Source organism: Eleutherodactylus coqui, chromosome 1 (genome assembly GCF_035609145.1).
Source record: "Eleutherodactylus coqui strain aEleCoq1 chromosome 1, aEleCoq1.hap1, whole genome shotgun sequence".
NCBI lineage: Eukaryota > Metazoa > Chordata > Amphibia > Anura > Eleutherodactylidae > Eleutherodactylus > Eleutherodactylus coqui.
The window spans coordinates 96,873,888-96,900,535 of record NC_089837.1 but is presented as its reverse complement, the minus strand read 5'-3'; the positions used below and the strand labels follow the sequence as shown (position 1 = coordinate 96,900,535).

The 26,648-nt window shown below is 43.2% G+C and overlaps 1 protein-coding gene across 4 annotated transcripts in view; it reads right to left on the bottom strand.

Annotated features, from left to right (window-relative positions):
• Window positions 1–18,106, bottom strand: part of SLC16A14 (solute carrier family 16 member 14) — a 49,852-nt gene extending 31,746 nt beyond the window's left edge. For 2 of the 4 annotated variants that reach the window (XM_066598161.1, XM_066598164.1), the window contains exons 1-2: window positions 17,949–18,106; window positions 7,734–7,804 (exon numbers count right to left, since the gene is read on the bottom strand). The gene's annotated coding sequence lies outside the window, so the exon portion shown is untranslated. The remainder of the gene's footprint in view (window positions 1–7,733; window positions 7,805–17,948) is intronic. The other 2 variants (XM_066598163.1, XM_066598165.1) reach the window with 1 other exon arrangement.
• Window positions 18,107–26,648: the final 8,542 nt, after the last annotated feature.

Genomic DNA, 26,648 nt, shown 5'->3' with positions numbered 1-26,648 from the left:
AGGTGAGTATATATATTTTTTACACATTCTTGGGATAATTTTCAGGGAAGGGCTTATATTTAAAGCCCTTCTCTGAAATTTACTGCGGGGGATGCAAGCATCCAGGGGTTGCACATCCAAGAAATCCTGAATGCCGCAGTTACTTGCGTTTTAAAATCCGTTGTCCTATTTTATTTTTGTGCGCAGGTAAAAATCAGACATGTGAACGCTGCCATTGAAAAGAATTAGTTCTAATAGATGCGTATCGCAAACGCAAAAAACATGCGCAGCAAAAAACACCCGTCTGACTGAGCCCTTAATGTGGCTATTTCATAAGCATCAGGGAAAGTTATCTTGCCCTGCACCAATAGAACTATATGTTATGACAAAAGTAACTTAATCAATACATATGAGTAGCTATTATTTACTCCAGTTACAAGGCTGTCTTCACAAAAATGAGCACCCGCGTAAAGAAATTAAATGGCCACCATCAAGGGTTTTACATCTCCAGCTGCAGAGCATGAAGGGATCTCATGAAGCGAACAATTTAATTTACTTCTTTTGTGATATCCATCATTCTCTGTGATACAATGTAATGTGATTACTGTCATTTGACTACAACTCCCATGGTAACAGGTAACAAATTCATCTGCTTGGGTAATGCTTGAGTTATTGTTATTAGACAGGGGGTTATCACAGGACTCTAAGGACTTGTGTATTAGCTGAAAAATACTCCTCTATTGTGTTTGTTGGCAATTCTGTAAAATACATCTCATGCTCCATTTATTCTCAGTGGTTCAGACTAGAGCTACCCACAATAGGATACAAGAGGTTCTGTGAAATGGGGATAAGGTCCAGTATTAGAGGAAAAAATATGTAAATGTTCTGTATGCAAAGTAACTAGAGATGAGCGAGCATACTCACTAAGGGCAATTGCTCAAGCGAGCATTGCCCTTAGCGAGTACCTGCCCGCTCGAGAGAAAAGGTTCGGGTGCCGGCGCGGGGGAGCGGTGAGTTGCGGCAGTCAGCAGGGGGGAGCAGGGGGGAGAGAGGGAGAGTGAGATCTCCCCTCCATTCCTCCCCGCTCTCCCCCGCAGCTCCCTGCCCGCCACCGGCAGCCGAACCTTTTCTCTCGAGCGGGCAGCTAGTCGCTAAGGGCAATGCTCGCTCGAGCAATTGCCATTAGCGAGTATGCTCGCTCATCACTAAAACTAACCTTTTATTGCACTAGGTCTTAGTATGGCAGTGTACAATGTATACGTTGTATGAACTGATAATAGGGCACCCATAGACTTTATGGGACCTTACTACATAACTGCATGCCTCTAAAGTTATACTGAGAGATAAGTTTTATCCTCTCACAATACAGTGCTACATGGAGCACCATATGGCAGTACGCTACCCCTGCAGTTCCCTAGTATGGAGCATGTGGATTTCCTTAAAGCGGCACAAACTTTTCAGATAACGTATGCTCCTCTAACAGCCTGTGTGTACGTCCTCAATTTTGTAATATACTTTCATTTAAAATGTTATTGTTTTAGCAATGTAAATCATGTTTGAAATGGCTAACACTAGGAATCTTCCTTCTAGCTCCTCTGCAATCCACTGTCTGTTGCTACGTACAGAGTTGCTGTAATTACTGGGAAGCTAGGATGCGGGTGAGGAACTATCTTCAAAGGCAGCTCTCTGCACTCACAGGCTTACAGATCTGCAGACACAGTGTCTGCAATCTTCACAATCCCTGCCTCTTCTGCTCTTACAGTATGTTTGTATGTACATACACATTATATTGGGTCTACTAACCATTTGGGCAGAATGAGTGATTCATCATGGGAAAGCAGAGCAGTGGGCATTTAGATACTGCTAGAGACAGCTCAATGCAGCATGGGAAATGAGGGAAAGGAAGTACAGGGCAGTGAACTACTGGCAGAATGCTAGACCACCTGAAAATCAATAATTACTGGCATGAATCAGAGTGCAAGCAGCATCAAATAAGTGGTTAAGGAGAACCTGTTATATTTTATATAACTCAGATATACTTTAATCAGAGGGTCCTAGCTATCACGTCACATGAGTGCATATGGATAAACCTGGCAACAAGATCCAAAGTCCATATATCATTTTTTTTACCCTTAACGTGGTCTGATGAACATACAAAATTTAGATTCAAAGCTGTACGCTAAGACACTGAATCTCTAAAACAAATGAGAAGGAAAATCTAGGGCAGAAGCCCATCGTCATAAGATTATGTAATGTGCAAACCTATGTAAAGCAAAAGTTTATCTATATAACCATGTATAACAGAACTGAGTGAAGATAATACTGAGACACAAAGACAATAAATTAAAGTTCAAGTTCATGAGGGGCTACACTGTGTCACATATTAGATTCTGTCTGTTCAACATTCCCCAAGCTCCATACATATCCCTCTAACCCAGGCACACATGCAACACACATAAGAGCACTCTCCAATGTATACACCACATGGCCAATCCTTATCTCCTTCACATGGAGCTGCAGAATAGAATCAGCTAAGAAGAAAAATACTAAAACATAGCTAGAAGTCCTTAGAAAAAGCAAATGAGAACAACGGTGAAGGTGACAGATACATTCATGGATTCATTCACAGAGAAAGGCGATATGGATACATAAATATAACAATTAGAAACGTTGGTGTAACTGATACTAATACTACCATATTAAATGTATCATATTCCATAAGCATTCAGGGTCAAGTACTACAAATGTCTCCTGGTAGTTATTTCTTGCCTGAGAAGTTGTTTTAGCCATGTGATATATAGATAAAAGTGTATGAGGAAAATGTAGTGCAATGGAGTGAACCTCTGATATGCACACACAATATACATGAGAAATGAAATACAGTATAGTATATATCATATGATATATATATATATATATATATATATATATATATAGTATAATAATGACATCTTACCTGCTGCCAGTGTAGCAACTGAGCCTAATGACCAACTTGCACCTGATGGTTTTATAAGTGAGCAGCGATGTACGAGCCTCTGTATCCTCCCAGAATTGGGGTGGACACAAACTGTGCATCACAGTGTGAAGAGTGCACAAGTCAGAGGGAACAATGCTGAGATATAGGGATGAACACTGACAACACAACGTCATCATCAAGATGCAAAGTCCATGCTTGTCTATGTAAGGTAGGAACTTTAATGGTCAATCCCATTGCAAAGTGAAGTGTCAAAATAAGACGACCACGTCTAATGATTTTCTAGTCTATTCCTTATATCTCTGATAAAAGGAACTATCTGGGACGTTGTAGGATAGCTCAAAAATAATGAAAATCATTGATATTCATAATATTCAGAGAATCCACCTTCCGACTAAAACGAAAAGCAGCAGATTATTTCTATATGGCACTCGGTAAGATGCACTAGGAGTGGGAAACTAGTTGGTGTAAAATAAATAAGGCTCCCCCAAAGTGTCAAATGAGGGGCCGTATATTTGCGCATTGAGCAAGGACCGAATTTTAAATGGTCATTGAACTTTTAGGCTTGCACTTATACGATAGTAATGTGATAACTATCAAAAGTGTAACTTACTTAAAGTCATGTCTTTGTGGTGAAAAACTCTCTAAAGTGCTAGCCACCAAGGTCTCTTTTTCTTCTATTTTATTATCCACGGTCTGTTGTAATGTGAAATCAGTCTCTAGTAGCAAGAGATAACAGAACACAGGAAGTGGAGAATAGGGATGACTTAGGGCTCCCACCCACTGGTGATATTATCTCCACTGCGATGCGATTCTAAAGTTAAAGTCTCGCATCGCAATGCGAGAAAAAAAAAACGACATCCCTTTCCCCCCCCCCTTTTTTTTTTTTCTCTTCCTTCCTCTTGTGTCCAACATACCCCACCCCCCGTTGTTTGTTTGTACTATAAGTTATAACAAAGCCAAAGAAACCGGAGGTATAAGGAACTTTATTTGATGTTGCATTCAGGAATATTACGGTTTTACCTTTTCTATTGACAAGTTCAACTTACATAATAGTTCCCAGGTTTTATGCAAATATGTAATGGTTTTATAAGTGATGTTAACAAAAAGCAATAAAAATACTTTGAAACAAAAAAAATCGGCATCACGCCGACATATCGCCAGTCTTTGAAAAGCCCCATTGAAAAGCCCCATTGAAAAGAGATGGAGAATGCCGGGGACTTCTGCCACAGCTGTTACAGCTGTGACAGCTGTGGCAGGAGTTTCCTTCATCCCCGTGGGGACCGCAGGGATGAAGGAATCCTCTGCCACAGCTGTCACAGCTGTGGCAGAAGTCCGTGGCATTCTATTCTATTGCTTTCAAAGGGATCGGCATTATTTTAGCTATTCATGAATGAATAGCTAAGAGCTATGTGTGATTGGCTGAGCACTCAGCCAATAGCTAAGCAGTAGCTGCTATTGGTTGAGCCCTCAGCCAATCTGCACAGCCCTTTCAGGAGGCGGGGATTTTTAAATCCCCGACTGCTGAAAGAGCTTAATAGCACTGCCGATCCCATTGAAAGCAATAAAATTGAATGCCGCGGATTTCTGCCACAGCTGTGACAGCTGTGGCAGAGGATTCCTTCATCCCCGCGGTCCCCCGGTGATGAAGGAAACTCCTGCCACAGCTGTCACAGCTGTGGCAGAAGTCAGCGGCATTCTCTCTATGCTTTCAATGGGGCTAGCTCTGCTATCGCTAGCCCTATTGAAACCACTTGCGATATGCCGATTCTATACCGACCTCTTTCTTGCGCTGCGATGCAAGATTTTTCTCGTGCTCTCGCAGCGCAACAAAGAAAATATCGCCAGTGGGTGGGAGCCCTTAAGGTGCATTTACACACACAGATGATCGCTCAACATTCGTCAGAAACTGACAGTTTTGAGCGATCATTTTGCATAGGTACTAATGGGCTAATCAGCCCTTTAGTACTTCCTGTGCATGTATTTAGAAAATAGCGGGTGGTCTGCTCTCTAAATACATCACTATTGTTCTCTAGTGGGACAGTGGCTGTTAACAGCGCTGCCTGCGGAGAACTTAGCATGGGGTCCGTCTAATCAGCAACAATAGATTTCATGTGGACCTGAACTCAGTGATGGACAAAAAGTGCATGGTAAGTGCACGATGGGCGCACATTTACACACAATGATTATCGCTAAAAAGATTGCTTTTGAGCGAATTTTGAGCAATAATCGTTGTGTAAAAGGGCCTTTACACTACCCATAGAAGTTTCTGGAGCAAGGAGTGGGCGGAGAGATATAGAAACAGAGACTTACATAAGATACTGCTGCAAATGAGTGATTAAGAGCTTTTTCAAGCATGCGATTTTCACAACCGTGTACTGTTCGTATTTATAACGGATTACACACAGACAGTACACTGACCTATTACAGTCACTGGGACTATACAGACAAGCATTTTTGCACAGACTGTAAAATACTCACAGAATGTCCCATTCTGGTCCAAAGTCTCAGACAACAGTCACTCATTCAAGTCAATAAGTGCATAAAAAAATAAAGCGCACACAGAGGACATCCTTGTGAACTCAGTTTTTCACTGATCATTACTAAGCAATTCTAGAAAAAAAATTGGGCATCCTGCAGTTTTTTTAACTGTGATAAAATTAATAGATGTAAAAACTGGACACATCAACACATATAGATGCCACACTAACATACACATATTAAAATTGGTGTGTTTTCACAAACCAAAATCAGACACACTTGTCTAAATAAGCCATTGCTGTGTTATAGCTACTGAAATCACATCTACACTTCTCAGTCCTGCTACATAGTGTCATGCACAGCAAGGCAAGGAGGGAAGGCCCTAGATTGTGAAGTGACTGGTACCCAACTTTCCGTGACACTGGACAAGCAACCATGAGCCACACCCACAATTCTACAGCAATCCGCCTGGTCCTGTACTGTAAACCATTTTGTCCCGCAATGGACAAGAGGAGAGAGGGGAAGGGACGATGCCTGTCGATCCCGCCTCTGTACTCAAACACTCTGCAGTATTGCAAGCTGGTAGTCGTTTGAATACAGGCTGATTTGTACCCAGCTTTCCCAGACTTCTGCACGCATGTGAAGCAAAAGCTCAAATCATCCACTTGATCCGTTCTAACGCACTCCAGAGCTCTACAATATGCATACAGATGCCACCACCAATTTCTTAATGGTAAATTGGAACCCGATTTATGAATACGATGTTTGGAGAATATGGTTTCGTGTTACCACGGACGAGGCTCACAAATTAATTTAAAGTTTAATTCTCAAATAAACGAGCAGTGCTTATTTACAGAAAGATACAAAAATTATGTTACAAGATAATCGGCAAGAGACTTAGGCCACCTGCAGACGGCCGGGTCGGATCCGGCAGCGAGAATTCTCGCCGCGGGTCCCGACCCGAGCGCCTGCAGAGAGCAGCACATACTCACTCGCGCCCCGCAGCTCTGGATCTTTCATGTGCCGGCTGCCAGGCACGAGATTTCGTGCGGACAAACCGCAGCTGTCTGCCTAGGATTGCGTTTGCTAACGCAATCCTATTGCAGCTTCCAAGGGTGGAAATTCCGCGGGAAATCCCGCCGTGGAATTTCCGCCCGTCCGCAGGCAGCATTACATATGATATCACAGACAGTAAAATAACAGCGATTAAAAGAAGAGTGCTCCCATTGTTTGGCGTGGAGTCTCACCAGAACATCAGACCAGACCTCACATATGTGACCTCCACGGGGCTGACACTGAGCACGCATCCGAGTGCGATTATTAAACTATTACTGGGGTACTCCCATTTAGATCCTTCCAGCCCCCGTGGGGTCTGGCTTATCTTGGAACATATAATCTCTGGAATACATATTTTCTTCATAACTCCATGTGGGCGTGACCAACAGTGAAAATATGATGACGACATGATTTCACGTGTGTTTTAAGCCCACATATGAGCAGCTTCGGGTGTATCCTGCCCAAGATACGCAATTCTCCTGAGCATCGTGCACTATGGGAGTCCCTGCACCTTATTCGCGGTGATGCGACATTTACCAAAATACACTTGTCACCGGGCTGCAACGTACAGATTTTTCATAATTTCTAAATTACATTTTTTCTCCATCTTGAGCCACGTCCTTTGTTAACTTTGGCTCCAAAAATTACCAGGTGTGTCTTTCAAGAAGTGGGGCAGAGAATCTCATTGAGACATGAAGCCTTTTCCTGCCCTTATCTACTGATATAAACATTTTCTAGCTCTAGCTTCAGAGGGGCTGTAGGACATCAGAGACCCCCTGGGGGGGGGGGTGTAACAGCCTTTGTTGAAGTCTACTTCAAAGGTATTTCAGCACTCAGCTTTCCTGGATGCTGAAAAGCATTTAACCCTTACACAGCAGTTTGCCAAAAGACATGGGACTAAGGTAGCCGCCTCATCCTGCATGGGCTAACATAACAATGGACGCTGTGACACACACAGAATGTCTGACAGGCTACATCTCTACAATATCTATTTAACGTATATATATGTCTCTCTCTCTGGTATCTATCTACCTGTCTAATATCTATCTATCCATCTATCACATCGTCTAGTAAGGGCAAAGTCAATAGGGGAAGGACATCGATTCAGCTTTCCTAGTGTCCTGAATGGCAGCTGATCATATCATTTCCAGAAATTGTGCTGCTCCTCATGTACACACGGTGGCTTATTCTGTAAAGTCAACTCAACGGACAGGTACGATTTTAAGGAAATTTTATGGCTAACCTGCGTCCAAAATGCCTGCAGGGACTTCACACTGTTTGGGCGATCCAGTGTTGTTGCTCACATGCTCCTTGCTGCCAGAAAAAGGAAAAACATGTATTTTTACCATTGATATCTCCAATGGCACCGGTATATGAGGCATCACTGGTAAATGGACAGGCAGATATATGTGACATTAGTCATCCAAAGGACAGAAGTGCATGATCCTGGGTGAGGGATGGCTCAGGAGGGAGATATTTGACATAATAGATACATAACTTTCTACAAAGGAAGTATAGACATGAAAGTGATATTATGTAATCCTCTCGACTATGTACAAAGAGTTTGATGAAAACCCAGCAGCACAATCACATTGTGTCCTAGAACCGGCTCTATCTAGTTTATTTGCAGCCGTTTCCTTTGTCTCCCATGTTTGGTGTGGGTACAAGTATCCCTGCTACTATGATACAGTATAGCACATGCAGAGTCTGGGAACAGACTAGTAGGAAACGTCTCATAAAGTCCAGCAGGCTAATGGGCACACAAGGTACAACGTCCAGCACGCCATTCATCCATGCAAACGTCTCCCTTACAATCATTTATTAATTTTTATAGTACCACGTAAAGCAGAAAAACAGGGCTGACCTTTCACCCACTTCTCTATGAACGTGGCCTTTTGCTGAGACATGACAGACGGGACAGACGGGGCAGCCGGGATCACTGACACTTGGAGTCAGCTAATATGCAAAGCAATGATCTACACTGGGATATACGGTAATGGACCTCAGGGTGTATTTACACGTAGCGGTTTAAAAAAAAAACGTACTGTGTTACCACGATTTACAGCAATTGACTGCACAGTGAAATATGGAAAATCAATGTATTCCATTTGTGAAGATTGCACAGCCAATTGCTGCATCACAAAACTGCATGCGCTTTTTCAGATGCAGTTATAAACTACATGTCTACTGCTTTGTGTGAATATACCCTCAATCACATACACACTCCTCCTAGCACATCGCCTCTCAGATCAGTCTAAACCATGGGGCCGCACTCACACAGCAGCAATGATCAGTATTCCACAGGAGTATTTGGAAGTCAAAACCAGGAATGGAAGCCCCAGAGGAGAAATATAATGGAAAGTTTGCAACTCTTCAGTATTTTGGACCCACTTCCTGAAAAATGATACAATTGTGCTTTTTCCATTTCACCCCACCCCACCCCAATTTTTTTTAAATGTTTTAATATATTATAAGGTATATGAAGCGATCTCATTTAAAACATAACTCTTCCCACAGAAATACAAGCCCAGGTGAGGCTAAATTGACAGAAAAATAAAAAAGTTACGACTTTTTAAAAGCAGAAAGGAATAAAATGAGAATTTAAAAAATCTCTGTCTCTGAAAGGGTTAAGAAGCAAAGTACTGACAAAATACTGTCATGTTGCTGTAACTCCTATAGAAGTGAATGGGAGTAATGGAGACAGTGTACACAGAGAGCCGAGCTGTTTCTGTATCTCAGGAGTAATGGAAACAGTGTAGTTCATTGTGCCACGCTGTTTCCATAACTCCTATTCACTTCTGTAGGAACTACAAAAATAGCGTAAAACAGCCTACTCAACTTTTTCTGTAATTCCCAACCACTGCTGGTCCGGGGATGACTGAGCCCCGTCCTTGAGATGGGTGCCGGTCCCAAAGTTGGGACCTTTCATCTATTAGGCTTTATAGCGTATCCTGTAAATATGCTGTAAATAGGGAATATCCCTTTAAACCAGACAGAATAATTTCATTATGCAACTATAAATGAAATGTATTGCAGACTTAGGCCACATTCAGACGGCCGTGTGGGAGTTAAGTGCCCGAGATTTTGGGGCACAACTTGCATTGAACAGCAACAGCACATGGACCCCCTCATGGTTTTGGCTTCAAGATTTTGATAAAAAATATCAACCAAAAGCCCAATGCCCATTATGGCTGCAGAAATCACGGTCAGACACCCGCCGCGGTTTCCGCATCAATGTCCGTCCATAGACATGCTGTGTAAAACTATTCTCCCCTGCCCATGAGCGGAAATCAGCTGCGATTTTCCGTTCGCGGGGGGGGGGGGGGAAGAATCGCAGCATGTTCTAATTTGTGCAGAAAAACGCACGGACGGCTTCCATTGCAAAAACCGAAAAATCAGGTCAAATTGCGTTTTCACAACACAAGCGTGAAAAATATGGCCATGTTATTAGATATATAGATTTACATTAGCTCTGTATTGTGGTCTGCAAATCATGGACCAAATATGGAGTTAAAATACGCCCATCTGGTACAGGCCGAATATGGATCCACAATATGGATATATGATGAAAGAGGATGCTTCAGTATTCCATCCATATTCGTATTCACTGGGATTACTTTGCATTGGGAAAATGCAGATCCATTTCTGTTCATTAGAAAATAACACCAATGAATGCAAATATGGATGCAATGATGATGGAATACTGATGCATCCGTATTTTAAGCACACTCCGTAGACTTCAAGGGATGTCTTCCTTCCCCAAAACAAATGAAATTAATGCATACGGGGTTTTTAAAGTACACATTTTTTACACTCATGTGACTAGACTCCTAGATCAGAAACACTATAATTATAACTATAATTCCCAGTCATTGTTACAAGGCTTGTATAAAGAGTCTAACTTTGGCTTGAAGGAATGCTGCCTTCCAATAGGTGGCGCTGTAGAGGTTTTATTCCATCTCCCTTATTTAGACTCCTAGATGAATATTAATTCCGTAGTATGGATAGTGAATAGAAAAATTAACTAATGACAAACATGCTCATATTGTAACACGTCAATTATACGGCCATGTTACAGATGACATTGTCCCATATCAGCAGTATTTCATTGTCTGACTTGTATTTGCGGTCATTGGTTTTATTTTCTACTGGACAAATAAAATCCATATTTGCTCAACAGAAAATAATACCCATAAATGCAAATACGAAGGCAATAAAAGACAAAAGTAGTGCATGCTGGGTTTTTCAAATATGGTCATGTAAACACATAGATTTGTGTTAGATCCATGTTATAGTCCACAAAACATAGACCGAATACAGAGGAAAAATACGCTCATCTGAAAGCGGCCTTACACTCAGTTCTAGAAAAAAATTGCTAAAGCAGCTGCACATACTCATGGTACATTGTCATGGTCCATTTACAGTAAGAAGGGCCTTTGAAAGTACATAAAGAGACTTTGTCATCATGTTTCTGCCCCCCTCTCCGAGGACAGCACGATGTAGTGACAGTTACAGTGATATGTCTGCTGTGTGGATCTGAGCAGTAGTTTGGGAGAAAATTACATTTTATCAGTAGCAGTAAATGCATAGAGGACTACAGGAAGTAGTCTTGGATATTCATGAGCTGTAGACTAGACACACCCACTCCCCCTCAAGCCACTGATTGGTTGATGCCTGTCTATTATTGTGCCCAGTGAGAAAGCTGCCAATCAGTGGCCAGAGAACTAGTTCTGTGTCTAGCTGCTATTAATTAAATGCAAGTTTCTCCAAAACTACAGCACAGATCCACAAGCAGACATTTCACTGTACTCAGTGTGACTATAATTACCTTCTGGGGCTCTCAGTGAGGACTGCAAAATATGGCAACAGTCTCTTTAACTGTATTCGTGATCGTGCCTTGCTTGCCAGGAAATGTAAGAATGTTACCCACAACGCCAAAAATCAGATTAGGACAATCTACTTACAGAGGTTAGAGCTTTTACTGCTTTTCTTTCTGCTGTTCGTTTAGCTCCTGTTATAGACTAGTTTCCCATCAGACTAAAGGTGCTTTTAGATGGAACGATCATCGTTCAAAAAATCGTTCAAACGAGCGAAAGTGAACGATAATCATTCGGTCTAAACGCGCGCCAACGACTGAACACCGAATCATACTTGATCACTTATCGTTGGGTTTAAACAGCGGTCGTTCAGTCCTTCTCATACACTTATTCCTCATGCCCACGGTCATGACGGGCTCCACAAGCGGAATACCGCAGCGGAGTCCGTCACGGCCTCCCCCCAAAGACCCCATACTCACCTCCGAATCCGCTGCGTAACTCCCACATGGCACTGCCGGCGCGCTACAGCAGAAGTATAGCGTGACAGGCGGCTTCCATTGACTACAATGGAAGCCGTCCACGCATATTCCCGTGACAAATAAGATATGCCGCCGGTAATTTCACGCTGCGGAATTCCACAGCATGTACATTAAGCTATTAGATTCAATAGAACCCAATAGCTGCAGTGAAACGCCGCGGATTTCCGCCACATTTTACATCCGGCCGTGGGCATTAGCCCTTATACTGAGAATGTGAATGACTGAACGATTCTTGTTTGAAGAAGCCAACGATGTATCTGCCTGCCTAGACAAGCTACATGAGTGAGAACGAGCTGATGGTGATGTCACTCGCTCGTTCAATCGGCTCGTCTAAAAGACCCTAAAGTATCTGTGCAACGCCTTATTAAAAGGCTGAACTAGATGTCAGTAAGATGTTCCCCAAAAGTGCCAAAAGATGAAAGCCCGATGGTTTCCTGAGGATAACAAACAAGTGTCCTGATTTAAAGTCAGAGTTTTTACAATTGTTACTACATGATGGATTCATCACAACTTTTTGGGCACGTTCTGCACCAAATATCTGCAGCAGAAGGTGGTATAATGCAAGTGTATGGGGTGTTACAATCACATATGGTAGAATACGGAGATAGCGGCTCTTGCTGTTTCCTACCAAATGTATGTAAGGGACAGATGGAAGAAAGTATGACTGCTGGAACAGACTACAGAAAGTTGATTTGTAGTATGTTACTATGGAGATGCATAGGTTTGCATAGGAGTAGTAGACAGTGCAAGGAGATTGCAGGGTGCCAGTTCAGTTGCCGTAGCACCCTTTCATCACCAGGGCTCATTGATGCTCCTGTGTCCAGGTCACATTCTGCAGTTCTGTTATCCCCACTTTCAAAAAAATCCCAAGTTTTTTTTATTTTCTGGTGAGAGTTGTATTTTTGCAGGGTGACCTGTAGTTTGTATTGGTACCATTTTGGTATAAATGACTTTTTTATCACTTTTTATTCAATTTTTATTGGAAATGGGGATGACCAACAAAAGTGAAATTCTGGCGTTTTTTGTTCTGACAGCATTCACCTTGTGAGATTAGTAATGTGATAGTTTAATAAACTGGACCTATATGGATGCAGCAATACCAATTTGTAATATTTTATTTGATACGATGACTGGGAAAAGTGTTTTTTTTATTTTAAAAAAGAAAAAAATTGTAATCATTTAAATTCTTTATTTTACTTTTCTCTATTTTTTAGTCCTCATTGGGGAATTGAACTTGCGATCATTTAATCACTTACACAGTATAATGCATATTGTGTTTTAAAAGACATCCTATTAATGCTGATGACACCCAGCTATACACCTCTTCCCGTGACATCTCTGCACCTTAACTCCAAAACATCACTAACTGTCTGTCCGCTGTCTCTAACACCATGTCCTCTCTCTACCTAAAACTAAACCTCTCTAAAACTGACTTACTGGTATTTCCACCCTCCACTAACCGACCTCATCCTGATATCTCCATCTCAGTGTGTGGTGACACCATAACTCCTAGACAACATGCCCGCTGCCTTGGGGTCATATTTGACTCTGATCTCTCTTTTACCGCCTACATCCAATCTCTGGCCCGAACATGTCAGCTGCACCTCAAGAACATCGCAAGAATCCGCTCTTTTCTCACTGTGGACACGCTAAAAACGCTTACTGTTGCCCTCATCCACTCTCGACTCGATTATTGCAACTCGTTGCTGATCAACCTCCCCTGCACCAGACTCTACCCTCTCCAATCCATCCTGAATGCAGCAGCCAGGCTCATCTTCCTGTCCAGCTGCTACTCGGACGCCTCTGCCCTGTGCCGGTCACTGCACTGGCTGCCCGTTAAATACAGAATTCAATTTAAACTCGTTACCTTCATCCACAAAGCCCTCCATAGCGAAGCGCCCCCATATATTGCCTCCCTCATCTCAATCCATCAACCAGCCCGGGCTCTCCGCTCTGCTAACGAAACCAGACTGAGCGCCCCTTTAATTCGAACTTCTCATTCCCGCCTCCAAGACTTCTGCAGAGCAGCACTGGTCCTCTGGAACGCACTACCAAAGACTACCCGGGCAATCCAGGACTCGCAGAACTTCAGGCGTGCTCTAAAAACGCATCTCTTCAGGGAGGCATACCGCATTCCCTAAACAAACCCCTCTGTACTCCGCCTGATAACATGCTCCCTGACCTACTGACTGCAATCCCTGCTAGCCATCATAAACCGCTCCTGCAGTCATACTGTTTCTGCCGTCATACGGCTAAATGTCTGACCATTGTTTGTGTATAGCATCCCTCACTCTCCACCTAACCATACCATGCACATCTCCAGCCCCTTTACCTTCTGTATCACCCCATTACTTGTAGTATGTAAGCTTGTTGGAGCAGGACCCTCACCCCTATTGTTTCCATCAACTGATTACTATGTAACCGTGGTTCTGTAATGTTTGTACTTTTGTCTTTCTGTATTCCCCCTGTCTATGTAAGCGCTGCGGAATATGTTGGCGCTATACAAATAAAGTTTATTATTATTAAAGGGGTTGTCCCGCGCCGAAACGGTTTTGTTTTTTTTTCAACAGCCCCCCCGTTCGGCTCGAGACAACCCCGATGCAGGGGTTAAAACAGAGAACTGGACAGTGCTTACCTGAATCCCCGCGCTCCGGTGACTTCTTACTTACCGGTTGAAGATGGCCGCCGGGATCTTCTCCCTCGGTGGACCGCAGGGCTTCTGTGCGGTCCATTGCCGATTCCAGCCTCCTGATTGGCTGGAATCGGCACGTGATGGGGCGGAGCTACCAGGAGCCGCTCTCCGGCACGAGCGCCCCATTCAGAAAAGAAGAAGACCCGGACTGCGCAAGCGCGTCTAATCTGGCGATTAGACGCTGAAAATTAGACGGCACCATGGAGACGGGGACGCTAGCAACGGAGCAGGTAAGTGAATAACTTCTTATAACTTCTGTATGGCTCATAATTAATGCACAATGTACATTACAAAGTGCATTAATATGGCCATACAGAAGTGTATAGACCCACTTGCTGCCGCGGGACAACCCCTTTAAGTTTATTATTAAGTTATGCCACAGGCACATCTTAATAGGCAAGCAATTATTGCAGTCCTAGAGATAAGTCATAAATAGTAAATGCCCGGAATACTGCTTTATGCTCTGCCCATTGCATGGCTTATTAGGATGCCAGGGAATATTCAATATGTTATGAAAGCGATCATGCGACTGCACAAATTAAAATAAGTTTGATAAAGTTTTTTAATTATAAAAAAATAAAAATTTTATAAAGGCTAAAAAAATCCCTTTTCCTGGTAAAGAAATAAAAAAATGAGTCCAATAAAAAAATGAATATAATTGGTAATGCCACAAAGTGCTGTCATGTTGCTGTAACTCCTATAGAAGTGAATGGGAGTAAAGGAGACAGTGTACACAGAGAGCCACGCTGTTTCTGTATCTCAGGAGTAATGGAAACAGTGTAGTTCATTGTGCCACGCTGTTTCTATAACCTTCTGGAAGATAAATATTGCCGCATTCCGGCAGCAATCAGGAGGTGGCGTCACAATGTCAGCCCCGGCCCACATGACCAGGCTTTTGACACATGCGCCCTGTTATTCGGCACTGAGCGCCAATGATGTACCTATCACTGCAGGAGGCCTCTTTGTTGTTGTCTGCTGGCCTCAGAGTATGATGTGCCCTTCTTCACAATCTTCTAGAATATCTCTGTGGTGTATGGACTGATTGGCCAACAGCTGTTTCCCCTAGCCGGCCAATCAGCCATAGTGGAAGCGAATTTATTCTGGACCCGCCTCTACATGGGTGCTGGTTATTGTCCTGCCTGGGTTGTTTGGTGAGACAGCGGACTCTATGGCTATTTGTTCTGTGTGAAGGCTATTCCTTCTACCTTAGGCCTCATGTCCACTGGGAAATTCGGGCTTGCACGGATTCTTCATGCAGAATCGCGCAGCGGGTCCCTCCTTTCCTGCAGACATGAGGCCAAAAAATGGATTTATACTTACCTGTTCGGATGCTGCGGGTTCCCCTCTGTCGCGGACGGATCTTCTTTTTTCTGCCCAGCGGATGTGCTCGGGACGCTGGCATCGTGCCGCGTTCATGCGCCATGCACACCTTTTTTTTAACTCTTGCCTTCCTGTGGTCCCGTGGCACGGACACAGTGACAGCTGTGGGTGTGCCGCGGGACCGTAGGGCTTCCATAGGCTTCAATGGAAGCCGGGGGAGCTGTCTGTGTGGGAAACACGCACACAAAAAAAAAACACCTTGCACCCACAGGTAAATCACACGTTGATGAGCGCAATATTGGGCCGAGTTTCGCGGCCCGATATCGCGCTCGCCTATGTGTAAGAAGCCTAAAGGTGCTTTTCTACTGTGTTCGGGCTTAGTGGGTATTATTATTATGTGGGGGTCACTGTTACTGTGTTGAAGGCACTCAGGGGGTGCTTTTACTAAGAGGGGGCTATTAAGGGGGGCATTAGAACTGTAAAGGGGATATAAGGTGGTATTATTGCTGTGTGGGGAACAATTACCATCTGGGGCACTAGCTGTGTTCAGCACTATTTGGGAGGGATAACTAGTGTTATGACCCTATTATTTCTAAGGTTCACTATTTGGGAGTTTTTTACTAGACAGGCTTAACAGTAATGTGGGCACCTGGGGCAGCAGCCAGCAATGGATAATCTGGGTCGAATGGAGAAGAAAAGAGTGACTCCAATCAGAGCAGATGTCACCTGTGATCACTGACATAACAGTAGTGGAATCACTTATACAGTCTGCAAAGAGCCTTTGTAGAACTGGTATCTACCGCTATATGTATGGCGGTGATATAGTTTTTTTCGGTACCAGTATGATGGCATTATTCAGATGCTATGTTGTGGTACTACCACAGCCCCTATAACCACACCCCTTATTTACATAGCCACGCCCACAAATACTGTGCAACCTCACCATTTCTGCTATGTCATACCCCTTCAAACAGTATAGACCTGGCACTTGTTATTTTTTAGGATGACATCCTTACCCAGGGGCTGTCAAATCATCTTTCAGACCGCTTCCAGGCGAGCGTATTTTAACTCCGTATTTGGTCCATGTTTTCGGACCATAATATAGAGCTAATTTAAATCTATGTATCCAAATAGCCGTTTTTTGGGGGGGTTAAATGCAGCATGACCTATTTTTTCCTGTATTTGCCTCCGTATTGCTTTTCCTTTCTATTGGGTAAACACCGATCAGTATTTGTCCTGCAGAAGATAAAACATACGGATGCTAATTGTGATGGCATATGGCTGTAATGTGATCCGTAATAAGGATCTGTATTATGGACGCGTTACAATATGCTCATCTATAAGTGGCCTCAAACAAAGCAGCGGAGGGGGCGCATCTCCCATCATACTCTTGGGACAAGGATAGGCACAGGTAGACGGGCAGCCTCACCTCTATGATGGAAGACGCTTATCTGCTGTCATAGTGCTCTACCTATCCACATCCATCATGCAGAGCACATCCTCAACATCTCCGTGCGCAGGCTGCTCCCCCTTACCCTATAGTAACCTCACTGGCAGGAGGCGTGAGAGCAGAGAAAGCAGAGAAGAGATGGGAGAGATCTCCACTGCTGGATCACAACTATTTTGTTTTTTTGTTATGTTAGGGGGGATGCAATATATTCATATACTATGTCATATATATATATATATATATATATATATATATATATATATAATATATTATTAAGATCCCAGTAGAATGTATGTATATATATATATAATATCATATTATTAAGATCCCAGTAGAACATATATATATATATATATATATATATATATATATACACATATATATAGGCACAAATTGTGCCTATATATTATGTTATATCATCACACAGTCCAATATCTGTACACTGTATATTTTTATATAAGCACAACAATCTGTATATATCTAGTTACTATATATATAAACACATGAGACAATGTATCACACACAGTGCATAGATGACACAAGTTAATTGCTGAGCTCAGCGCTGAGTGCACCGTACACCATCCCGGTCCCATAGTCCCCGGCAGTATACACACAGTGTCATATACCGGTCCTGCAGTACCTGGTGGTCCCAGCTGTACAGATGCCTCCTCTGCTCGTCCACAGACAGGTGTGCAGCACCATGACCCCCGGTGCAGCCCCGGCCGCCCTGCGGAGGGAGCAGCAGCCTCGGGTCCTCCTCTCCGTCCGGCCTCATTCCCGGCTCCGGGTTATTATTGCTCCGCTCCGGACTCGCAGTCTCTCATATACCGGCTAATTCTGGTTTACTGGGGAGAGAAAAATAGACGATGGATCCTGCAAGCATCTCACCGGCGCACTCTGCTGGCCACACCGGGAACTGACAAGTGCTGGGAGAGGGACAGGACAGCTAGAAATCACTGCGGCTAAATACAGGGCTGGTGTTGGCGAAGTATGGCGCATTGTGGGCACTGTGTGGCACCACATGGGGAAATAATAGCACTGAGTTGGGACTCTCTGGCCATTGTGGGAACTATATGAGAATGGGTGAAATATGGTTTTTTGGGCGATGAGTTTGTGAAGGCGTTTCTTTTCCTTTTTTTTGTAAATTCTTTATTTAATTGTTTTTCCAGAATATCATTAAAATTTCACAATGTCAAATACAACAGGTTCACATATTTTCAAAAACTTGCCCCAATCAACAACAACCAGTAGGGTTGGCGGACAGGGGGAGGGTGACAGGGTGGGTATGGATAAAGGGGAGGTGCAGCAGACATAGGGGTATAGGGGAAAAGATGAAAAAAGAGCAAAACGCAGGCAAAGAAAGAAGACAAAAAGGGGGGGGGGGTGAGAACAGAAGACAGGCATTTTGTTTTCTGTTCCTTCGTAAGGACTCAGGCGCGTGCAACATTGGTCCTCAAAAAACGCTACGTTAATACCGCATGTCTATGTGGTTTGTGTTGTGCATTTGGCGCTTTTTCGGTACATAGGTGTGTTTTTTACATGCATGTTGCGTCCGTATGCAGTGCGTTCTTTACACACGCAGGGGGGGGGGGGAAGCACTGATGTCACTTTTTTGCCAATTTCTCCTGGCAATATGTATTAAAAAAACACATTTATTTTCACTCTATAATTGTACATACTATCCAGGATAGACCACTGGAGCGCCGCTTCTGACCCTATAAAAAAACACAATGAGTACACATGCAGCTGCTTTTGTACTCAATCAGGGCTCCTTCACATGAATGTATGCTTGAATACTGTCGCCCGTACAGAACGTATTTACACGTGAATACATTTCTAACACAATCGACTCCCTTCGTAATTGGCATTTTTGAAGCCATCCACACTGTACGCTGCAGCACGCACGTAAAAAAACACACTGAACAGTTGGCAAGCACCGGCCGGAAGAAATGCTGAGAATGGCAATTAGATGTCTACATATGGCGATCTGTCTTCTTTTATTAGCGTTGTACGCAGGGTAACGCCCTCCCTTTTTTCCAGCTGCCATACAAGTCTATGGCAGCTTTCTGCGTAACACGGACAAAGATTGGTCAAGATTAGAGATGAGCGAACGTACTCGTTTTGGGCGTTTTTGCACTCGAGCACCGCTTTTTCCGAGTAACTGACTACTCGGACGAAAAGTTCGGGGGGCGCCGGGGGTGAGCGGGGGGTTGCAGAGGGGAGTGGGGGATGGGGGGAGAGAGAGAGAGCTCCCCACTGTTCCCCACTGCTACCCCCCGCTCCACCACGCCGCCCCCCGGCGCCCCCTGAATCTTTTCGTCTGAGTAGTCAGTTACTTGGAAAAAGCGGTGCTCAAGTGCAAAAACACCCGAACCGAGTACGCACGCTCATCTCTAGTCAAGATCTATCTTCTCACGCACCGTATAAAAGATATGGCCGAGATACATAGAGCAGGTTCTATTTTCTTCTCGCGCCAATATATTTTGCACAGAAAAAAAACACGTTCATCTGAACGAAGTCATTGATACTAAAGGTCCCGTTACATGTGCGACTTTTTAACGTGCAGATCTGTGATATAGACTGAAATAGGCTATGCTGCGATTTTTTTTACGTAAGTAAAATACACATGTAAGAATCACACATCCTAATACTTCAATACAAATCAATAGTGTTATATGCTGTCCATGTTACGTGCTCCAAAAATATGGACGTAATATGGGCAGAAAACTTGCCAATGTGCCAAGTCTAGAAAAAAATGGGTTGAGTAAAATCTCCTTTGATTTCAATGGGACTTACTTTGTTTCAGTTTACCTACTGACCTGCAGCATTTCTTTCCATCTGAAAAGAGAAATAGGATGAAATGGACCTTTAGTTTTTAAATTATATTATACTCTATGGGGAACGGACACCAGCGGAAACTATACTATTTGATAGATCCGTTTTAGGGTTCATTCAAACTTTTGCTACGGACACCATCTTCCTGCTCCATTATGGGAGCAGAAAAACTGAACTCTTGGGCTGAACAGATCAATGTTATGAGGGAACCGAATGGCACCGAATGAACCCCATTGAGTATAAAGGAGTCCGTTAGTTTTCCATCCAGCATTTTCCTGAGCAAAATAGTGCAGCATGCTGTACTATTTTGTTTGGGATTTTTTTTTAATAGAAATCAGTAACAGAGGTTCTGAACACAACCTTCAGTGCTGATGTGAACACAGCATAGTATAACTACACATGCAGTTGTAAAATATTTCAAACGGATCATGACGGATGTCTAAGGCCTAATGCACATGGGCATAATTGCATTGTGGAATGTCTGTAAGGGGTAAAGTATGTGAACTTTTAGGTTTGCAGATAATTTGAAGGTAAAATTTGAGTTTGGTGCTTTTTAATCAACGGTATAACAATCAGGTGTGAGTGGGTGACCTCTTTTATGTAAAGAACAGGGGTCTATCAAAGTCTGATCTTCACGTTTCCACATGTTTGTGGAAGTGTACCATGGTACCAAAAAGGAGATTTCTGAGCACCTCAAAAGAAGAGTTGTTGATGCTCATCAAGCTAAAAAAGGTCCCATCTCTAAAGAGTTTGGACTCCACCAATTCACAGTCGGACATATGGTGTACAAATGGAAGGAATTGAAGACCATTATTACCCTCCCCAGGAGTAGTGGACCAACAAAGACCACTCCAAGAGCAAGGCATATGATAGTCCAAAGAAGCCCAAATTAACCTCTAAGCAACTAAAGGTCTTTCTCACATTAGCTAATGTTAATATTCACGAGTCTTCCATCAAGAGGACACTGAACAATAATGGTGTGCAGGCCAGGATTACAAGGAGAAAGCTGCTGCTGTCCAAAAAGAATTCTTCTGCTAAAGATCACCTGGACAAGCCAGAAGGCTATTGAAGCGTTATGTTTGGAGAAAGAAAAACACTGCATTACAGCATAAGAACCTCATAACATCTGTGAACCACAGCGGCAGTAGTATCATGGTTTGAGCGTGTTTTGCTGCATTTGGGCCAGGATGACTCGCCATCATTAATGCAACAAGGAAATTCTAAAGGAAAATGTCAGGACATCTGTCTGTGAGCTGAATCACAAGAGAACGTGGGTCATGCAGCTAGACGACAACCCAAAGTACACAAGTCGTTATATAAGAGAATGATTAAAGAAGAATAAAGTTAAAGTTTTGGAATGACCAAGTCGAAGTCCTGACCTTAATCCTATAGAAATGTTGTGGAAGGACCTAAAGTGAGCAGTTCATGGGAAGAAACCACCCACTCAACAGAGTTGAAGCCGTTTTAGATAGAAGAATGGGCTAGAATTCCTCCAAGCTGATGTCCAGGACTAATAATGAACAATTACCGGAAATGTTTAGATGCGGTTATTGCTGCACAAGAGAGTCACACCAGATAGCGAAAGCAAAGGTTCCCATACTATGGCCACACACAGACGTGTGATATTGGATCATTTTCCTCAATAAATAAATGACCAACTCTAATATTTTTGACTCATTTGTTTGATTTGGTTCTTTATGTACTTTTAGGAGTTGTGTGAAAATCTGATGTAATTTTAGGTCAAATATAAGCAAAAATATGAAAAATTCTGAAGGATTCCCAAACATTCAAGCACCATTGTGCATCCTACAAAGATCTATCATGCTTAAAGCTAACATTTGGTGCCCTACATCTGTTTATTTAACACGCCTTTTAGCATGTTATGCTATTTGCTTAGCGACTAACAAATAACTGTCTGGCAACGCAAATAACAACATAGCACATCGTGAAATTCAATTAGAGAAATGCTACATAAATACTCATCATTGTGTTACTGAAGGATGCTTCTAGACCAATTTTTCTTCTATGTTCTTTGCCCCCATAATTGCTGCGCAAACTACATTTCTGGGTCATGGGGTGGCAGCAGATTAAATAAGTTTTCCAACATTTAAAAAACAAAACTTGCCCCAGGGTAGCTAATGGTATAAAAGTATAAAATAACCATTACTGTCCCTCTAAAGTTGCTTCTAGTCCAGCTGTGTCCACCCTTTTCGCTCTGGTCCATGCTCATATGGGAAGCGATGATATCACGTTCATGACTCATGTGACTCATGCGGCCAATCGCTAGCTTCAGGGGTCATGTGTGCATGAACAGTACGTGACAGCTGAGACCAGTCATTGGCTGCAGCAGTCATGTGAGTGATGAACATGATGTCATTGCTTTCTGCATCAGCAGCGACTGGAGATGAGGGCATCAAGTCATTGGGACCAGACTGGAGACAACATGAGAAGGTGAGTAATAGAAAGAACACGGACAACAAGCAGCACCCAAGTGTCTGGGAGAAGGGCCTGGAGGGGGGTCCAATTCTGAGCTATATCATGGGGCCTCACTAGTTCTGTGTAGCATGGGTTAGGATTGTTAGGGTTTAATTTCTTGGTTCAATTTGAGCCGTGTAACTAGCACTGATCAACGAAATCAGAATTTGTCTGGCAATGTGGCTTTCACACAGGTTGATTCAGGATGTACCATGTTTCACCAAAAATAAGACCCTGTCTTATATTAATTTTTGCATCAAAAGCGGCACTAGGTCTTATTTTTAGGGGATGTCTTATTATACTTACATAGCAGGCTCGGTCCAGGTCCCTACCGCTGCGACATACTTCTTGCAGTCGTCAGTTGCCTGCAGAAGAACACTTTCTGGTTACAGGATTCATAAATCCCACCTCCGGGAAGCAATGACTCTGATTGGTTCTCAAGCGCTGCTCAGCCAAGCAATGCAGTGCTTTATTAAGGCAGGGTTCACACAGGGCGGATTCCCGTCGGAAATCTCGCGGTTTGGCCGCAGCAAAAACCGCGAGATTTCCGCCGGGAGAACCGCCGCGGTTTAAGCCGTAACATAAATAAACAAAAAAACGACTGTAAACAGACATGCTCAATCTTTTGAAACCGGATTTACCGCAGCGGATTAGCAGTCCCGTGTGGACGAGGTTTCTGTGAAACCTCGTCCACATGGCTGGCTAATCCCGAGATTAGCGGCCGCGGGCGGATCTGCTGCGGCAGAACCGCGGCAAATCCGCCCTGTGTGAATGCAGCCTAACCAATGTGATGGCTGTGATTGGTTCTTTGAGCGCTGCATTGATTGGTTGAGCAGTGGTCAAAGAACCAATCATAGCCATCGCATTGTGGACTTATAAATTGGCTCAGCCATCGCATTGATTGGCCAATTCATGAATCTCGCCTACACAACGAGATGGCTGTGATTGGTTCTTCAACCGCTGCTCAGTTAATCAATGCAGCGCTCAATGTCCCAGTCCCAGTCACAGACCTCTGCTCAGTCAATCAATGCAGCGCTGAATGAACCAGTCACAGCCATGGCATTGGTTCATCGAGCGCTGCATTGATTGGTTCTCGAGTGCTGCTCAGCCAATCAGAGCCATCGCTTCCTGGAGGTGGGATTTATGAATCCCGTAACCAGGAAGCAATCTTCTGTGGGCAACTGAGGACTGCAAGAAGCGCGTCAGAGTTCCAGAGAGCAGCTTATATTTCAAGCCTCCCCAAAAATCCTGAAAAGGCTTATTTTCAGTGTAGATCTTATTTTCGGGGCAACGGTGTAAGGGACAAACAATCATTCAGTTGTGCACATGGTTGTTTGTCTCCCATACTACTACATCCCTTTGGCAATGACAATCTTTGGTGGCACATGAAAGATGCAATCACCCAACGAACGAGCATTTGTTCATTTGTGGGGTGGTCAGTAGTCGGACGAACACTTATTCCTATAAATGTTCTTGTGTAAGACCTTTATTTATTTAGTTTTTTGGGGTTTTATTTACATTTATTTGTCTTTCAATCAGTCAGTGAGAAACAAGAACATTTCCATAGTAATAATGAATTGCATCATTTTACATATTGATCAAGCAGGATCGTTCGCATGGAAAATAAGATCTAACTTGAGCAAACGTCAATGATAATAGTAACTCTTGTCTTACAGTATCTTCCTGCCATCAACTTTTTGTTTCTTTACTTAGTTTCTACATTCTTTTTTTGGAAACTGGGATCGTAGGCTCTTGTTCTCTTTATCATGAGGTTGTTGCAGAACAGTCTTGGCTCATAATGCCCTTGGTCCCTTCCTGAGGGAAGGGAGGGTAAGTGAAATGAATACATCTATTATTGCACTAGGGGTCGTTTGGCTTTATGGTTGGGGGTTCCCCCGCCCTTGCTTGCTCTCCACTCACCGCTAGCCTGTCCAGCGTTCCCCTCAGTTACTCCATTAGGTACCATTCTGTGTATCTAAAGGGGGTTACTATAGTGAATATTTCCGCCTCTGTGAAATCCTTTCCATTTTTTAAAGTGTTTTTTGCACCCCTATCCTTATTCTTTCCATGGTCATTATGGGAGTGAGTTGGGCCACCACTTCTGCTACTATGGGGAGCGTCTGTGAGAGCCAGTGTTTCAGGATTGTACGGTTGGCAGCTAGGAGGAATACAAGAACAAAGATTCGGATAGGTTGTTGTTTGGTCATGTCTATTGTGGCTCAACATGGAAAAGTAGGGAGAGCCTGTTTACACCTATTATTATCTTCCATTTAGTTATTTAGTTTGTGCTATAGATTCCCAGAATGATTTTATTTAAGTGCATGACCATATGCCATGCTCAAAGTCTGTGGCAGGAAGGCCACATTTTGTGAACTTTACCATTTGGTCAGAATTTGTTGCCATGGCTGGGATGTTAAAACCATAAATGGCATAGTGCATTGTTTGAAAAGGATTTTCTCCACACCTCGATCTGCACGTATTTGTGTATCGTGTTCCAGCTTCAAGTGAGCTTAGTCTCCAAGTCATTAGTGTGTATGGCTCTTTGCCATCGTGTAAAGAGTTTATGTGTACCTGGCTCGCTGAATTTGCTTCTAATGGTTTTCTATATTTTTGAAAGCGATGGTGTCGTATGTGACTGCTCAATGAAGGTGTCGAAGTCGGTGACCTCTGCTTCTCTTGCTAGATTTGTCAAACTGCTTTTACAGAAGGAAAGGGTCTGTTTAATTTGTAAGACTTGTGAGGGCGGTAGATGGAATTTGTGTTGTGGTTCTAGTTGGGTGAGCCATCTTTGCTCTGTGCCAATGCATGTAGTGGTCGGCTAGATTTGAGCCATTTATGTGCCATGTTTGGTAAACCTTGTCGTCTTCTCCCCTGCTAAAGTTGGGGGTGGCCTATCAGGGGCATATTCTTAGATATCAGGAAGGGGAGGCCGTAAGCCTTTCTTAGTTCACTCCAAGTGATTATAGTGTCTCTTAGTAGCTGGGATTTCTTTATGTCTGTTGGGAGGGTTGCATAAGCTGTATGTAGGCAAGCAACTAAGTCCCAGGGTGCAGCTAAGTTGGCTTCAATTTCTCTGCAGTAATACGCATCAGTCTTCTTTATCCAATCTACTTTGTGGTGGATTAGGCAAGCTATATTGTAACTTTTTATATTTGGAAAGTTCATTCCTCCCTCCACTTTGTCCAGCATTAGCTTTTTGACTGAGATGCGAGGCTTTCTGCCTGCCCAAATATATTTAGTGAATTCCAAGTTTAGGCGGGTCACATCTCGGTGTTTGAGCAATAAGGGGATTGTCTGCATTGGATATAGTTTTGAGAAGCTCATTATTTTTATGAGGTGGCATCGTCCCAATAGCGATAGCGGCAGATGTAGCCATTGCTTTAGTTCTTATTTAATTCTATCAAATAGCGGTGGGTAGTTTAGCGTGTAGATGGAGTTTGGAGTCTTTCCTATTTTTATGCCTAGATATGTGAAAAAGGGTTTTGCTATGGTGGTCGGCCAACCAAGCAAGGTCCATAGCGTAGTTGAGCAGGGCACACCTAGTTCTAGTATCTCACTTTTTAGGGGGTTTATTTTATAGCCCAAGAAGGCCCCGTACTTGGTTATCATTTTGAATAGTGGCTTCAAATGCATTTCTGGGTGTTCTACGAACAGTAGAATGTCATCTGTGAACAGGGTAAGCTTTAATTCGTGGGAGCCTATACTTAGGTCAATGTTTTGAGTAATGGCTCTAGAGCCAGGTCAAATAGATGGGGTGATAGCGGGCACCTCGGTCATGGGCTCTTGTGCAGTTCAAACGGGGTTGACAAAAAGCCTCTCATATATATTTTGGCTCTGGGGTTGCGGTATAGGCTGTCTATATAAGTTCTAAAGGTCCCTTCGATGTTCATTTTGCTTAGCACCAGGTTTAGCCAGTCCCAGTTTACATTATCGAATTCGTTATCTGCATCCAATGCTAATAGAATTGGGCTGTACTTCTTAGATTGGGGCAAATGATTTAGGCGCACTCGTTGTTTTGTATTGAGTGTTG